At 40.7% G+C, this 17,524-nt stretch overlaps 1 long non-coding RNA gene across 2 annotated transcripts in view; it reads right to left on the reverse strand.

The window, feature by feature from the left end:
* The window catches only part of LOC138147978 (uncharacterized), a 45,635-nt gene extending 29,768 nt beyond the window's left edge, over nucleotides 1–15,867 (reverse strand). The window contains exon 1 of one of the 2 annotated variants that reach the window (XR_011164953.1): nucleotides 14,941–15,867. This is a non-coding gene — a long non-coding RNA (uncharacterized lncRNA). Of the gene's footprint in view, nucleotides 1–3,008; nucleotides 3,148–14,940 lie in introns of those variants that run through there. The other variant, XR_011164951.1, reaches the window with a different exon arrangement.
* Nucleotides 15,868–17,524: the final 1,657 nt, after the last annotated feature.

A 17,524-nucleotide genomic window follows, 5' to 3' on the forward strand; every position in this document is an offset into this window, starting at 1 on the left:
CTAGGCTAATGTGCACCTGAAGCCTGGGGTGGGGGAGGCTTGTTTTTCAGTAGATACTTCTTGATTGGCCAGTGAGTCAATAAGGTTGTTACATTCTCTGAGCCAGGAGAAGGCTATATAAGCCCTGATGTGTAGCTTTGTTTTTGGGACTCACTTTGAGAAGTGTTCTGTGATTTGATCTGAATTCTGGGAAGCCGTTGTTGAGAATCCCCCGGCTTTGAAAAACCCAGATTTGGAAACCCAGATGTTGACTGGGTATGGATGTAATGGTTGGACAGTTTGGAAATCTGTCTACTTGATCTGTTTCTGTCTTCATAATTCTGCCTGTATACTTTGAGGTTCAGGGTGCTGACCTTTTCCCCTGAACAAGGTAAACGATATATGTCTGACTGATTAAAGTAAGCTTGTTAACCCATTTTGAGTTGCTTTCCTTTAACAAAGCAGATCCAAGAACCTGTGGTAGCTGCAAACCCTGAGGACGCTTGGGGTGCTTGCTGCTACACCCTCCAAAAAGGCAAAAAATTAAATTAAATTAAGTTAACCTCTTTGCAACTTCTGCCCATTATTCCTGGTTCTATCATGCCACTGGACCCAGATGGCTCTGGAGGAAAAAGTGAGGTTAGTGACATTGCTCAGACCTCCTTCCCTCAAATCAAAGTCATGTCATAATTTTTCTGATGTCATGGTCCTCTTTTAAAACAAAGGACAAACAAAACTTGTGAGCAGCCTGAGCTACCTGAATGGGGACCCAGCCAGTTGAGTAACTCAGCTTGACCTCTCTCTCTCCTACTTCTCTCCAAAGGAAGGTAAATTTTGATGGCTGGAAGCTCTCCAGTCAACTTGGGGTTTACTGCCTAGATTCCTTCCTTCCTTCCTTCCTTCCTTCCTTCCTTCCTTCCTTCCTTCCTTCCTTCCTTCCTTCCTTCCTTCCTTCCTTCCTTCCTTCCTTCTTTTTGTCCTTCTTCCTTTCCTTTCTTTCATCTAGCCCATTCCACTATGAAGTTCATAGATTGGACCACAATAGGTCCTTGCTTGAACTCCACTTAATGGCTATAATTCAGGCCCCCCTGGCCTAGAGTAAAAGTCAAGAGTAACTGTTTTTCTTTTCACTGGAAACCCTGAGGGTCTTCCCCTCCCAGTTTAATTTTTTTCTTTTTTTTTCTAATTAAAGAGACCATTCCTTGACTCACTTCTTAAAGAGACCTATTCACTGAATGGGTGTTACCTTGTGAGAACCTGAAAAGGCCTTAGCCTAAAAGGGCCATGGTCTCTGACTGTATCCTGGGCCATCTCCAGTCATCCTGATGAATATCTGGCCACTGGACCTAGATGGCTCTGGAGGAGGAAGTGAGGCTGGTGACCTTGCACAGGGCTCCCTCACTCAAATCAAAGTCAACAGCAAGTCAAGTCATCATTTCCCTGATGTCATGGTCCTCTTCAGAAATGAAGGAGAAACACAACAACCGTTTGGGGGCAATAAAATCAGTTTAATATTTCATCCATGTGACAGCATTTTAATACTTCCAGCTAGCCATCGTGTCAAGTCAAGCTGACACTCATTTATTAAGCCCCTACTATATGCCAAGCACTGAGTTAAGCATTGGGGATAGAAAGAAAGCCAATAAACAATAGTCCCTGCCCCCTCGGTGAGCTCACCATCCAATGGAGGAGAAAACACGCAAACCACTTTGTACAAACAAGAAATACACAGGATGAATTGGAGATGATCTTAGAGTGGAGGTGCTAACATTAAGGTGACTACACAAGGTAGGATTTTGCCTGGTACTTGAAGGAAGTCAGAGAAATAAAGACGAGGAGGGAGAGAATGAGGAATAGTCCATGAGCACACATTCTAAGTCTCTTCTTCAAAGCAGAAGTGCCTAGTTCCTTCAACAAATACATATTTAGCATAGTGTCAAGTCCTCTTAGCATGCTGGTTGTCATTTTCTTAATACACTCCAGCATGTCAGTGCCTACATAGTATAATGGATAGAGTGCTAGAATCAGAGTCAGGAAGGCCTGGGTTCAAATTCTACCACAGATACTTATTAGTTGATTCTTATTAGTTGTATGACCCTGGGCAAGTCATTTCTCCCTGTGCTTCAGTTTCTTTGATTGTAAATGAAGTAATTTAACTTGATGACTTCTAAACTCACTTCCAGATCTATATCTATGATTCTATGATCCCATGTAGCCACCCACCAGGATGCCAGGACCTAACCAGCACAGGCAACTTTCCATTTACTCCACTATCAAATGTATATCTTTGCTCCATTCTGACTTCCCAGCTCTCTCAGGGAACAGTAATCAAATAAATAATACATTTTTACTGGGAAAGATATAATGATATGCTATCTTATGGCTCCACTCACAAGCCCTGTGACTACCTAGGCCCAATCTCCCTTCCCCTGGCTCACACTCCTTAATATATATTGTTTCCCCTAGTAGAATATAAACTCCCTGAGGGCAGTGACTATGTCAGTACCTCACACAATGCCCATCCCATTGTAGGTGTTTAATAAGTTCTTGTTGGCTGATTGGTTAATTGAAAGAGATTGGTCTATCCATCCACTGAACAAACAAAATGGATAAAGAATCATCAAATATTAGATGAAGGCAGACAAACAACCCACCTAATTAGTTCCTTAATATGTATAGCCAATTAATGAACGGGGCCTAGAACTGAGTAGGAGATTAAGCTGAATCACATTTGGGATATTTTTAACATCAATATTTTCCAAGTGATGGTATATAGCTGCAAATTGTGAACCCCAAACAAGAAACCCATTACATTTTAGTACATGGAAAGATACATAGTGGTCCACCATGTTGCCCACAGTGACCTGTAGTTGAAAATAATAGTTAGCATTCATATAATACTTTAAGGTTGATGAATAATTTAGAAATACTATTTTATTTCATCTTTACAATGATTTTGAGAGATAGGCATTATTCTTATCTCCATATTACAGCAGAAGAAATGAAAGACAGGCTCAGTTAAGACTTACTCAAGATCACACCACTAGTAGTGTCTGAGGCTGGATTTGAACCCAGATCTTTCTTACTCCAGGTCCATTATAGTATCCACTGCACTATCCAGCTTCCCCTCATGCCACAGGAGAAATGGCATAAAAGACATCATAGAGCACATGTACATCTAAAAAAGGAGATGACCCAGTCATGGAATGAGAATGAGAGACAACAGATGGACAGCCTGAGTACTGTCCCTGAAATAACCAGAAGACCTTCAGAATGTTGGGTAAAAATCCTCCATGGAGAACATATGGGAAAGCACAGATAAGAATAATGTACAATAAGAAAAAAGCTCACATTTACATAGCACTTAGAGGTCTGCAAAGTGCTTTACCAGTATCTCATTTTATCCTTATAACAACACTGAGGGGTAGATGCTTATTAATCTTCCCATTTTTACAGATGAGTAAACTGAAGCAAACAGGTTGAATGGACTTGCCCAAATTCACAGTTAATAAGTATCTGAGGCTGGATTTGAACTCAGGCCTTCATGATTCTATTCCTGACTTTAGCTTTCTATCCACTGTGCTCCTAAACTGCCTCTGAAGAAAGCATGGTGGAATTTCTATCTGTGCCAGTAGAGGGCGTACCCACAGTGATGAAGGCACAGATCTCAAGTATCAAAATTAATGACCTAACCTAGGCTCCCCCCCCCCAAAAAAAAAAAACTACCCTTCTTTCAGATTGGAGGTGGTCGAGAGGATAAGTAGTACAGAAATGGCATGTACCCTTAAATACCAGCTCTTGAGTATATGAACCCCTCCCAAAATGAACTTTATACATGCCAAAGTATCCCCATTTGGGGTATGGATATCTGGCCACAACCTAAGTGGAGTACAGTGTCAAGGCTGATTTGTTGGAAAAATTCACCCTTCTTTAAGAGGCTGCATTTGTCATTGCTGATACAGAGAAGTGCTAACACAGATTTGCTCCTCTGAAAAAGGATATAGCGGAGAACATTGCCCCTTGTGATGGGACAGCTGAAGAGGTATAATTTAACAGCTCTCAGAGGCCCCGTCACCGTGGTGATTGAGGTGGACAGGAGGTATGGAAATGGCCAAGTCCTATAAAGGACACAAACAGGTGGAAGTTTGTGCTAGGGGGTGGGCCGAGGGCCGGGGGATACAAAAAGCAGAAGGCCAGCCTTTTCGGGGCAGAGACCAGGAGATGGGAGGGAGAGACAGAGCCCTAGGGACAGGCATCCCAGTACTGAGGCAAAGAGAGAAGAGAGAGGAGTTGGAGAACCAGAGTTAGATGAAAGCTAGAGAGAGAGAAAGAAAACAAATTTATTGGGGGGAAATTTAAGAGAGCTATTCAGCTAAAGACAATGACAGACCAGCATATGTAGGTAAAGAAAATAGATGATAGTAAATCAAGGTGATTTGTCAGTATAGGGCTAGAAAGATAATGGCAAAAACACAAGAGAAAGGCAGAAGGAAAGAAAAGAGGAGAAGCAGGGGGGAAAGAACAAAGAGATGAGAAATCACAGTTATACAGCTAATACTCAAACGATCTTGGTAAAAGATGTTGATAAATAAGTATGGCTGCTACAGGTCTAAACCCTTCGAAAAAATGTCAGGTGGGGTAGCAAAAAAATTCTGCTTCTCCAGGAGGGAAAGATCAGATCAGAATGGCAGATAGACTGAGGCAGGCAAATCTAAGTAGCTAACTACCAAAGTCAAAATGGGAGGGGGGGTGTGAAATGTAGGAGATGGAAAAGGTGAGAAATAGGAGGGGGAAAACCCAAAGGAGAGACTGGCCCAGAAACCTTTTTAACTTTCTGCAAGAATCTTCAAGGCCCCCAAACTAGGCCAATTCGCTGACTGACATTTCTGAGCTCACCAGCTGCCGTTTCCTTGAGAGAATTCTGACGGGAAGGCAGCAGAATCCAAGCCAACACAGCCAGCTCTGAAAAAAATAAATAAATAACACCCCCCCCCCCTGAAAATCACAACCCAGACACCTCGATGGGGGTCTGAGCCCTTCCAGGGGAAAAATGCACAGAGAGAAAGAAGATCCCGGCAACTTCTCCCCAGGTAATTTCTTGAGCTTTTCCCATGTGCTCTTCTCTTCTCTAATTATCCTCTAGCAGTTCCTTCCTTTGCCCATCTGTCTTTCCTTTCCTTTCCTTTCCTTTTTTTGTTTTGTTTTGTTTTGTTTTTGTTGTTTTTGTTTTGTTTTTCCAAGCCCTGAGGTGATCTGCTACTCTCTTCTGAAATCAGAGAGGCAGTGTCTATAGCAGCAGGTGAAACACCATGTTCTCAATCTCTCTCTGTGTGGAAAGGGGCAGGGAGATTGAGGTTGCTGACTTAGTCAAAAGTGGTTACCATGATTAGGATGGCTTGGCTGAGTCAAGTTCTCCCTCTCAGAGCTGGGAAAGGGGAAAGGAACCAAAAAACACTTTGGCCCTATGACGACACTGGGTGCAAATGCATTGGTTGTTTGTGACAAAATAGACAATGTCCAAAGAGTTGGGGGATGGTGGGTGGAGAGACTAATAGCTACAAGGAATCAGGGGAGGTACCTTTACACTGAATTGATAAGTGAGGAGGAAAGAGATCTTGCAGTGGTAATGATCCTGAGTCCCTGGAGACTTATTCTATTTCTTTTACTTGAGTTTGTCAAGAGGAGCTAAGAAGGGGGGACAATTGGAATAAGATAGAGGGAGGGTAGGGCAGTGCAGCTAAAAGGGGTGAAATCAATTTTATTTGTACAGTTTTAAGAAACTTTTTTTAAAAATCTGCCTCATCAGACAGCTGACAACTTACATGATTCTCAAAGGAAGCAAGGTGTCATGGAAAGAGGGCCAACTTTGGAGTCAAGATCACTGGGCCTCTGGCGTAACATAAGGGAGTGAGCAGACTAAGGGCAAATCCCATAAATTCTCAGTAACTCCAGGCAACTCTAAGACTGTAAATTACAGGTGGGTCATGCATCTGCATTTGTGGAAGGAGTTACCACATCAGAATTCCCTCCCCAGATGGGTCCAAACCAAAAATCAGAAGACTGTCTTATGTATGTAAAGTAGCACACATTATTGTAGAAAGTATAAGGCTAGGAAGGGAGATGAGGCCCTCCCTTTAATAAAGACATAGAAAATGGAGCTTACCCAGCTTGTGTAATGTCGCCTCTATGTAATAAAACAGAGATAAAGACTGAAAAATAACCCCAGGGCTCAGTTTCACCCAGTCATCCCTTTTTAATTTTATCCTGGAGCAATGATTTCACCAGTATAGGGAACTCTGTGAAGCAATTCCTTCTACTGATACCCATTAGTAAAGTTATGTAACTTGCCATGGGTCACACAGCCCATAGACGTCAGAGGTAGGATTTGAACCCAAGTGTTCCTGACTCCAAGACTGGCTTTCTATCCACTATACCATGCTGTTTACCCCAAAGCTTTTATTAAATATGGGACAAGACCCTACCTGGTCTAATCAAGTGATGACTGGGGATCAAGATGCCATGTGTTTAGGCTCAAGAGGACTTGTGACTTATTGTATGACCTTGAACATGCCTCTGTCTTGTCCTTTACACACTACAGGAGGATAAAACTGGAAAGGTAGACTGTCTCTTTCTTCAAAGGTTCAAAGTATTTAACATTTGATATGTTGCCTGTTGTTTAAAATGCTTAATAGTTGATGGGAACAGGGTTGGTAGAGGGGGTAGAAGCATGTCTTCAATGACAGTGAAGACTGATATTATCCCCATTTAATAGGGAAACCAAGGGAAGCTGAAGTGAATTTTTCTAAGATCAGTGTTGGTTATATAGCTGACTGGAACACAATTATCCTGATCCCCAATGAGGCACTTTTTTCCCTTGGACAAGCCACAATTCTTACACTCTAGATAATTGAATAATAAGCATAGAACTAGAAGAGACCATTTCGTCCAAACCCTTCATTTTAAATGAGAAAATTCAGGACCAGAGAGGTTGTGACTTGCCTAAGGTCTGAGGCAGGATTTGAACCCAGGTCCTCTAACTCCAAAACCAGTATTCTTTCTATTCCACTGCACTGCCTCACCTAACAATTCAGAAGATGGGGAGGGAGGGAACTGGAGGAGAAATAAGAGAATGTCACATAAAAAGCCATAGTTTTGAAAATGTCAGTATAATATTACTGCAAAGATACTTTTTCAGTGAATCCTACAAGATATTATGGATCAGCAAACCTATCATTTTTTTAATATACTCTAAAGGGAAACACTGGGCCTTAATTTACCTCTCTCCTATACCAAACCATGGGTGCTACTTTAGCTTGAGATTTGGGGAAGGGAATGCTAGCCAAACACATCTATCCCTAAAGGTGTGAATGCCCAGAAGTCCAAATACTCAGTAATCTCTCCATTGGCAGTTAAATGTGTACATCTCTGCTCTTGGTGTATTGGTTTGTGTCATTATTGGCAGGACGGCCTATAGCCACACTCTTAGATATAGATCACAACTTCCCTGTTTCTCTCTGATTTTTCTATTCCTCTTCCCTACTCCTTTCCTGTCCCCCTGCCCTTCACTTCTAGGAATATCAAGACATCAGTGCCAGGGCTGTCTCTGGAAATTCTAAGAATAAGAATTATCTCATGGGTAACAAGAGTTTAGAAAAGTGTGACTCCCTGAGCCAAGAACTTGCAGGCCTTAGTTCTCTCTCCATATTCATTTTTTCTGGGCTGAGTGGCTCTAGTCTTATACAGTGAATACAGGGAGGGGAGAGACACAAGCTCAATTTGGAGTCAGAGGACCCAGGTTCAAATCCCATTGGCTGTGTGGCCTGACTTGAAACAAATCTTTTAATGATCTTGGACCTCAGTTAACTCATCTGTAAAATTAAAGGGGTTAGACTAAATGGCTTCTCTGTCCCCTTCTCATTCTAAATCTATGATCCTATAATCCTAGTCTTAATGTTTTCTATTTCCCAGGAAGATGGGAAGCAATTGACATTTACTTCAATTATAGCAGATATACAAGAAACTTTTTCTATTATGGATTTGTTTAATATTAATAGAAATCCTCTTTTCCTTCCCTCCAACCCCCATTTTCTAGTTCATCTTTTATCAAAATGTGTCCATTCAAGAAGCTCTTTTTATCCAACCTAACTCCCTAAAATCACAGCATGCTAGAGAAAGTCACCATGGTGATCCTCTAGTCATAGGGGAGGGCAGAGATCTGGAACTGGAAGGAATCTCAGAAGTAGGCTAGTCCAACCTCATCATTTGCTAAAATGTAGAAACTGAGACCCGGAAAGGGTAAGCAATTTATCTGAGCATAGTAAGTGGCACAACTTGGTTTTGATTCCAGAGAGTCTAATGCTAGAGCTGGTGCTCTTTCCATTGTACCATGTAGCCCAACCTCACCATTCTGCAGGTAAGGAAACTGAGACCCAGAAAAGTTTGATTATTTGTCTAAGATCACATAATGAATCAGCAATAGGACCAGGAATTGCCAGGTCTGACTGCCAACCCAGGGCCCTCCTGTTACAATCCTAAAAAGTCAGTGAATCCTTTCTGATTTTCCTGTGATTAGTATTTCCAGATTATTCTAATTTGGACCACTAATTTGCCTCCTTGTTCTCCCCAAACCCTGAGAGCCTCATTTAGGTCAGGGACATTCTGTTGCTCTCTAATATCCTGCCCCACCTACAACCTTCTTGAGCTGGGAAGCAGGTGCAGGCTGACGGGTGATGACAGATGTCACCACCCCAAATCACTTCTAACAAAGATGGCGCACCACCTCCTTGGCAGGATGGTGGTTTCCACCAGTTGCTTAAGGATTGCTCTAGTCTAGGATGCCCATGAACACTTAAAAAAGGAGGTGGAGGGAGAAAGATTCACATTCATTGACTATCAAATAGCACTTTCTGGCTCAGCCCCAGGAAAGATATGGTCATATACCACGATGTTGCTGTCCTCTGGATGCCTTTGAAGGGAGGACATGGAAAGTCAAGTGGCTTCCTAGTATGTTTGCTGGCACACTGGTCAGCTGACCTTAAGCCCCAGACAAATAGGACATTTTACTGCAATGAATTCTAGGGAAGTTTTTGTTCTATGGAAGGTCACCAAAAGACTCAGTAATAAAGATGCCAATGCCTCACCTCATTAGCCCCTAAAACCCCAGAGATGTAGAAGAAATGTAGTCTTCAGAGCAAGAGTTTACATTTCAGTTATGTATCACCACAGATATAGCACTAGACCTGGAACCAGGAAGACTTGAGTTCAAATTTAGCCTCAGTTACTTACTATCCGTGTGACCCTGGGCAAGTCACTTTACCTCTCTTATCCTCCTCACTTGTATAATAGGGATAATAATAGCATGTTATGAAGATAAAATGAGACAACATGGAAAGTGCATTGAAAATGGCAAAGTGATATATAAATGCTAGTTATTGTTATTATGAGAGAGGGAATGGCCAAGTCCCAATTACACCTGAAAATAAGCAGCTCCGATGATTTTCTAAGCTGCTTCAGTAAGCTTTTAACAAGTTTTGGGATGCAATATGTGACTATAATATGGTTAAGTGTATGATAAGGAAAAAGGAGAACTAGGCTATATTTCATTAGAAATTCAGAAAGCTAGAAATGTAGATTTCTCCTGAAAAAAAAAATCTTTGGCCACACAACTCACTTCTTGTGATTCAACAGAAATCAAGCTCCATTAGTATACTCACTACTGTAATAGTATTCTGTTTACAATTATTACAGTTACAATTATTATCTCATTTATTCCTCAAAGCAAACCTAGGAGGCAGGTGTTATTAAGATCCCCATTTTAAAGGTTGGAAAACTGAGGCAAATAGAGGTTAAGTGACATGCCCAGGGTCACACCTCTAGTAAGTGTCTGAGGATGGATTTGAACTCAGGTCTTCTTGACTCCAGGCCCAGCGCTCTATCCACTTCACCACCTAGCTGCCCACTGTCAAAGGTTGACCTCACATTCATTTTGAGGAAATACATCTGGGTGAGTAGGGGGCATTTCTCAAGAGAATCCTACCACCTCCACCAGATAAAGGTACTAATTCTGAGATTTGAGACACTTATAGAATCATAGCATGTCAGAGCTAGAAGTGATCTAGGAAGTCAATTAATCTAATGCCTTCATTTTGCAGAGAGGAATCAGAAATTCATAGATGTTAAATGACTTCTCCAAGTGGGTTTAAAGCCAGTAACTTGGTAACTTCCAGGCCAAGGCACTCATACCATTTCCTAGCACTTAGCACTGGGTTTGGCATACAATAAGTTCTTAATAAGTACTTTTCATTCACTTATTCATAAGACTATAACTTTAGAGCTTCAAGGAGGGACCTTATAGACCATCTACAATCCAATTCTAAATCTAGAAAGGCTAAACAATGCGGTATACAAATTCGAACCCAGAGCCTCTGACTCCAAATCCAGGACATTTTTCTACTGCAACATAATGTCTTCTCTATATTAGTAGAGAATTCACAATGATTTCTGACAAGGGGGCTAGACTGAAGTTTTCCTGTGCTGGGCAAAAATTTTCTTAACTGATGATACAAAATTAAGAATATAAACTATAGTGTAGTCACATGCCACCATACACCTCGTACCTGAATACTGATAACCACCTCCTCAGCTAGGCAGTTTGAAATCATTTAGTACTGCTAATCTACCTCATACATCTTCACCATATATGCAAAATATTTTATTGCATTTTGCTCAGCCATAAACTGAGTTACCTGATTTATTTATTTATGGCTCTTTCTCCTCTTTAAAATTCGGTTCTGTTTGCTATTTTCCTACTTCACTCCTCCTAAGCCCCCCCCCATTTCTTTTATATTTGGTTCTGCTTTCTGTAATTCTCAATAGTAAAATGCTTCATGGTCTATTGGGGATAGAAAACAAAGAAAAGTCCCTTTTAATGTAATAAGAAAGAGAAAAAAATTGAACCCATATTTCTTCATTGTAGTGTTAATACCCAGTGAAAAACACAGAATATATTATTTTATTGCTGTAAATCCCAGTAGTTAGACTTATTTATGGGAGCCTCTATCATAAGACCCAATTTTATGGCAATCGGGGCTCAATAATGCACGTGCATTCTGAACTTGGGTCTTCTGCAAAAAGATTATCAACCCATACTTTTAGAAGTAACAAGCCTACTTTAAAAAAAAGAGAACATGAATCAAATTTTGGGTGGGATATTTAAAATACAATTTTTAAGAACTCTTAGAATCCTTGGAAACACCCAAAATTAGTAATGTCATTAATTTCAAATTATCTCACCTCAAAGCAGTTTTTGTGCAGGAAGGAAATAAGCGTTTATTAAGTACCAGGCACCATGTTAAAGACTTTTACAAATAGTATCTCATTTGGTCCTCAATCCTGTGAAGTGGGTGAGGGAAACAAAAGTTAAGTTGTCCAATGTTACAGAGCTAGTCAGCATCAAAAGTTGGATCTGAACTCAAGTCTTCTTGACTCCAGAACAAGCCCTCAATCCACTGTGCCACCTAGCTACCCCTAGTAGAAATAGCAGGCAGACGATGAAGTGACTTGCCCAAGGTCACACAGCTGGTAAGTGTCTGAGGTAAGATTTGAACTCAGAATTTTCTAGCTCTGGGCTCCTTAGTGCCTACAACACCATCGAGCTTTCTTGGAAACTCCTTCCCTCCTTCTACCAACACAACTATGGCTCAATGTCTCTACTTAGAATTGCCTTAGGCACTAAGAAGTTAAAAGTGACTGGGCCATGGTCTCACAGTTTGCATGTGTCAGAGACAGGACTTGAACCTAGTTCTTCTTAACTCCGAGACTGACTTTCTATCTACTGTGCTATGCTGCCTCTCCTTACTTACAAAAAAATTTTTGTTTTTAATTTTTAATGATATCTTTTCTCTTGGCATCATTTTCATTTCCAAATATTACTTTCCCTACTCAGTGAGCAATCTTTTGTAACAAAATAGAGGCAGAAAAGTTCATCAAAACTAACCAACATATGAACCAAGTTTGACAATGTGTGTGTGTGTACAGATACACACACATACACACACATATATAAATATCCATATCTATCTATAGATAGATTAAATAGATATAAAACATAAAGCACGTTCTAGGAACATTAGTGATCTAGATTATCCTTGGAGAAACTAGGTGGTATGGTGGATAGACCACTGGCCTTGCAATCAGGAAGACTCATTTTCCTGAGTTCAAATCCAGCCTCAGACATTTATTAGGTATGTGACCCTGGGCAAATCACTTAACCCTGTTTGTCTCAGTTTCCTCATCTATAAAATGAGCTGAAGAAGGAAATGGCAAACCACTCCAAGAAAACCCCAAATACGGTCACAAAGAGTCAGACACATCCAAAACAATCCAACAACAATAAAGTTATCCTGGTACAGTGGTCTCCATCCCACAAGGTCAATGAAGGAAAAGAGGAGAAAATTGTATCTTTTGTTGTTATTTAGATACTAGTTATTTTTCTCTTCTTACTCTCTTGGTTCTGAATGTTTTTCAATTGGAGTTCCTTATTAGGGCCAACAGAGATGCTACCATGAAAATTAAAGTCTTTCTGAACTCTGGTCAGATTCAGACTCTGGAGAAATTATTCAAGAAGGAAAAGAATCTGTTTTCATTAAGGTTACACGTGGCACTTTGAATTGATACGGTTCCTTTCCTCTGTGAAACTCAAAACCCTTCACATATGTTATCCCTTTATCTCTTTAATCTTCAGCCCCCACCCCCTACCCAGAAGGACTAGATACAATTACAGGACTGCCATTTACAGAGAGCAGGCAAAGGCTATGGGGCAAGAATAAGAAGCGGAAAGGTCAAGTAATTTATCCGATGTCACACAGGGAACAAGTGGCAGGTGGAGATCATTGCATGATGGGATCATAGATTTAGAATTACAAGGAAACTAAAAGCATCTAGTGCAAGCTTCTCATTTTACAGAGAAGGAAACAGAGGCCTGGAGAAGATGCCCATACTCCCGTATTCTTTTTTTTTTTTTTTGGAGGGGGGGAGGCAGGGCAATTGGGGTTAAGTGACTTTCCCAAGGTCACACAGCTAGTTTTGTGTTAAGTGTCTGAGGCTAGATTTGAACTTAGGTCCACTTGACTCCAGGGCCAGAGCTCTATTCACTGCACTACCTATCCAACCCTCCAGTATTCTTAATAGATCTCATGGGTGGGGAGCCTGTGGCCTTGCAGTCCCATGTGACCTTCTAGATCCTTGAATTCAGTCTTTTGACTGAGTCCAAGTTTTACAGAACAAATCCTTTTACTAATAGCATTTGTTCTGTGAGGTTTGGATTCAGTCAAAGGGCTACTCTTGAGGATGTAGAGGGCCACATGTGGCCTCAAGCCCACAGGTTCCCACCCCTGAACCATTCCTTCTTAAAAAAAAAAGAGGTTAAATGGGAAAACCTTTGTCCACTCACTCCTGAAATGTCCTCAGAATAAAGCAACTGATGGTGATGAACAGTGAAGTTGACATTAGTACTCCCAACCATGCATAATTTCCATTTGCAAAATCTCATTTAGTAATTGCCTTTTGGACCCAGCACAATTTCTTCTGTCCCCTTTTCTAATCTATTTCATTATCATGGTCCCTTTAGCTTAGAGAATATGAGAGAGAGGGATTTGGTTCAGGCACAGAAATGTGACTAATGGTCAGATCTTCTATTTTGATAAGTACCTCTTTTCCTTGGGATGCAAAAGTTTTTGTGTGTTTTAAAGGAAATTAATTCTGTTGTGTTTTTTGGCTTATTTACACTTGAGCCATCCAGTGGCTGATTACTAAGAACCATGTGATGTTCCAGGGGACTTTGAAATAAGCTTTTAAAAACGTTTTGGTCAGAAGAGATTGTGTCTCTCTCCAAAGATAAAATCCAGGCTTTGGGGAAAGGGAGGAAGGAAACAATGTAGTCTGTCTAGTGGTAAGCACACTTGTTTGGAGACCAGAATCTGGTCTGGCTACTGGTTTTGTGTGTGACCTTGGGTGAATGACTTGTTTTCTCTAGGGTTTGGTCACTCACAAATTTTGAATGACTCCTAAATCTGACTCCTTAACACTTTTCTTATGCTATGACCTCACATATCCAAACCTTCCTTGTTCTGGAAGGCATGTACTTTAAGAGGGCACATTGATGTTGGGACTCATGATGAGCACAGGGTGATACAATCTCCAGACAGGAAGCCTTTAAAAAATGCTTGTTGGTTGACTAGGAGATACTGAATTTATGTGGCCCTGTGGATGTCACAGGATGTGTGACCATGTACTACCACCTTCTGCAATATACTATCTGTGGCACAGTGGATAGAGCACCAGGCCTGGAGTCAGGAAGACCTGAGTCTAAATCTTAGTCTCAGACACTTATGAGCTGTGTGACCCTGGGCAAGTCATTTAACCTTTGTCTGCCTCAGTTTCCTCATCTGTAAATGAGAATAATAAAAGTATCTACCCCCCCAAAGTTGTTGTGAGAATTAGATGATCTAATATTGGTAAAGCACTTTACCATCCTAAAGCACCATATAAATGCTAGCTATTGTTATTATTATCACAGATGTGACCTTAGGCAAGTAGCTTCACCTCTCTAGGCCTCAGTCTTTTCTTACATAAAATGAGGGAGTTGGACTCTAAGGCCCTTTCCAGTTATCAATAAGTTCATGAATGTAAAGCATTTTATAACCATGAGATATTAACTTATACTTTCCTCAGACCAAGAAAAGAATACTTAATGCTGGCTCAATTTTCTGGAAGATTCCCAAAGTCATACAGAAAAACATGGTACTTGTTAACACCAGGGCTTTTTCTTTCCCCACATTCCTTGGAGGCCATCATGAGCATGTCCCTACCCAGCATTCCTGGCAGGTCATCATAAGCATGCATGGCTCCTACTTATGCAACATTCTTGGCAGGCCTTCATGAGCATGCATGTCTGCTACCTACCCAGCATTCCTGGAAGGCCATCATAAGCATGTATGGATTCTACTTATCCAACATTCTTGACAGACCAGTGTGTGCATGTATGGCTCCCAGCTACCCAGAATTCCTGGAAGGAAGCCAAAAGGAACATGAATCCAAGACAAAGCAGTAAAGGATGGATCATCTCCATAGGACACAAAGGGTAAAGAACCTCCTCCCCACTTTGCCCACTCTAGTTACCACTCAGAGGTCTTCCCTCCCTATATTTCCCAAAGCTTGTCCCCAATCTGACAGGCCAGGCAATCAAGGCAGATCATTTACCTCCAAAAACATACATAATTAGCTGCCATCCTCACTGCTGTGGGCACCAGCAGAAAAGCTTCTTTTAGGGTAAAATCTTCTCTCTTAGCATTTCCTGGCAGAAGACCAAATTCTCTCCATAGTCGAGGGTTGCCCTTCCAGGCTCCTGAGAGGCTCAACAGCTGCCAACATCCTTTGCTTTTTCCTGACTCAGTCATCACAGATGGGGTTGGCTGTAGGGAGGAGTAGAGGGGGAGGGAGAGAAAGGAGTAGGGGGAGAAGTAATAAGAGAAAAGAGATTCTTTCATTGAATAATTATTCTTGGAATACTGCTGCATTCCATTGAGAAAAGGCCAGGCAAAGGCATACCAGAGAATATGCTGAAGTAGACACTAGGGGTGATTCTGTTCAGTATGTGGTCACCTGGACATTTGCAGGTATGTGTCCCTCTAATTCATTTTCTCTCCATTTTTCTTTCATGAGGAACTACTTATGTTTCCAAAAACATTTATCTATCAGAATAAAAGAGCCACAGCTGATAAAAATCTATTTTAAAAGTTCACTCATAGATTGCTAATTGATTTTTAAAAAACAGTTAAAGTAACTAGGTCTTGAGTCCTACATATTTTCTGAAGCAATATAGGAATAGAATTAGGCTTCAAAAATTATAGATCCTCATTTTCTTCCCTGATTCTTTTGCTAACTTTAGCTAGTTTGTTCCTCTGGATATCAACCCCAAGAAACCTCTTATGGAGCAAAACATCAGTAGGATCATAGTTCTAGAGTTGGAAGGAAATCCTGATCTAATCCAATCCTCTCATTTTACAGATGAGAAAACTGAGGTCAGATGATTTATCAATAGCCACAGTGGTAGAAGGTGCAGTGGAGTGCTAGCATGGAGTCAGGAAGTTTCATCTTCCTGAGCTCAAATCTAGCCTCGGACATGCACTAGCTTTGTGATCCTGAGCAAGTCACTTAACCCTGTGTGCCTCAGTTTCCTCATCTGAAAAATGGCTGGAGAAGGAAATGGCAAACCACTCCAGTACCTTTACCAAGAAAACCCCAAATAGGGTCATGAAGAGTCAGACATGACCAAAACAATTGAACAACAATGACATACAGGCCGTAAGAATCAGAGGCAACATTTGAACCCAAGTCCTCTGGCTCTAAAACTGGTATTCAGTCCATTAAACCATGCTATCTCCTCCCTTTCAAGATCAGAATATAATGAAAAGAGCATTGCTTTCAGATTCAAGAAGAAGACCAAACTGCTAGTCCCCCTTCCAAGGATGAATATCTGTGTGACCTTGGGCAAGTTACAATAGTAATAAGCTTCATTTCTTTATCTATCAAGTAGTAACAATAATACCTTATCTACCTAAAGACTGGTGGCTATACCAGATAAACTTTTAAACATGTATGTCTATGTATGCTAGGTCAAAATCAAAGCCAGAAGGGGCATTCCTATGCCCCAGTTTGTGTTCAACATCCTACTTTCAAATACATTAGCAAGCAATCCAAGAGAAATCATCCTATGTGTGATTAATAGTTATATAGCCATAAAAGTGGTTCATCATTATGTTGAAGATTTTAATTTTAATTACTATTAATATGTTTATTGACACAAAGGAAAGTGGATATTATTTAATAGTAGCAACTTACTATTTATATATTGTGTCTTCTAAGATTGGGTCAATTTTTATTTTTTAGCCAAAAATTTCTAAAAGCTTGAGAGGATTTCATTCCCCTTCAAGCAATATTTCCAGGTCCAGAGTCCAGAGAACCCCAGATCTATTCAAGGGAAACTAATGTCTTATTAAGCTAACTAGTTTACCTTCAGTCACATTGTTGTTATTGTTCAATTGTTTCAGTCGTGTCCAACTCTTTGTGACCCCATTTGGGGTTTTCTTGGCAAGGATACAAGATGGGTTTTTCATTTTTTTCTCCAGCTCATTTTACAGATGAGGAATTGAGGCAAATAGGGTTAAGTGACTTGGCCAAGCAGTTGGTGATAGTATGAGGTCACATTTGAACTCAGGAAGATGAGTCTTCCTCATTCCAAGCCCAGAACTCTATTCACTGTGCCACCTAGCTGACCAATCACATAGAAAACAAGTGATCCTCAGTTTCCTAATCTGTAGAAAGGGGATATAGAATTAGATGAACTTTGTGCTTTCATCTAGCTCTTAATCCCATGATCTTCTCATCCTATGGGAAAACAAAAAAGTAGATTATTTAATAATGGTTAAAAGGCATTTCAATGTAATAACTGCAGCCTAGGTACTGAGGTGTATTACTGACATTGGCA

Source organism: Petaurus breviceps, unplaced genomic scaffold (assembly GCF_028583685.1).
Source record: "Petaurus breviceps papuanus isolate PSGF00001 unplaced genomic scaffold, PetGlider_PUasm1.0 90822, whole genome shotgun sequence".
NCBI classification, from domain to species: Eukaryota; Metazoa; Chordata; class Mammalia; order Diprotodontia; family Petauridae; genus Petaurus; species Petaurus breviceps.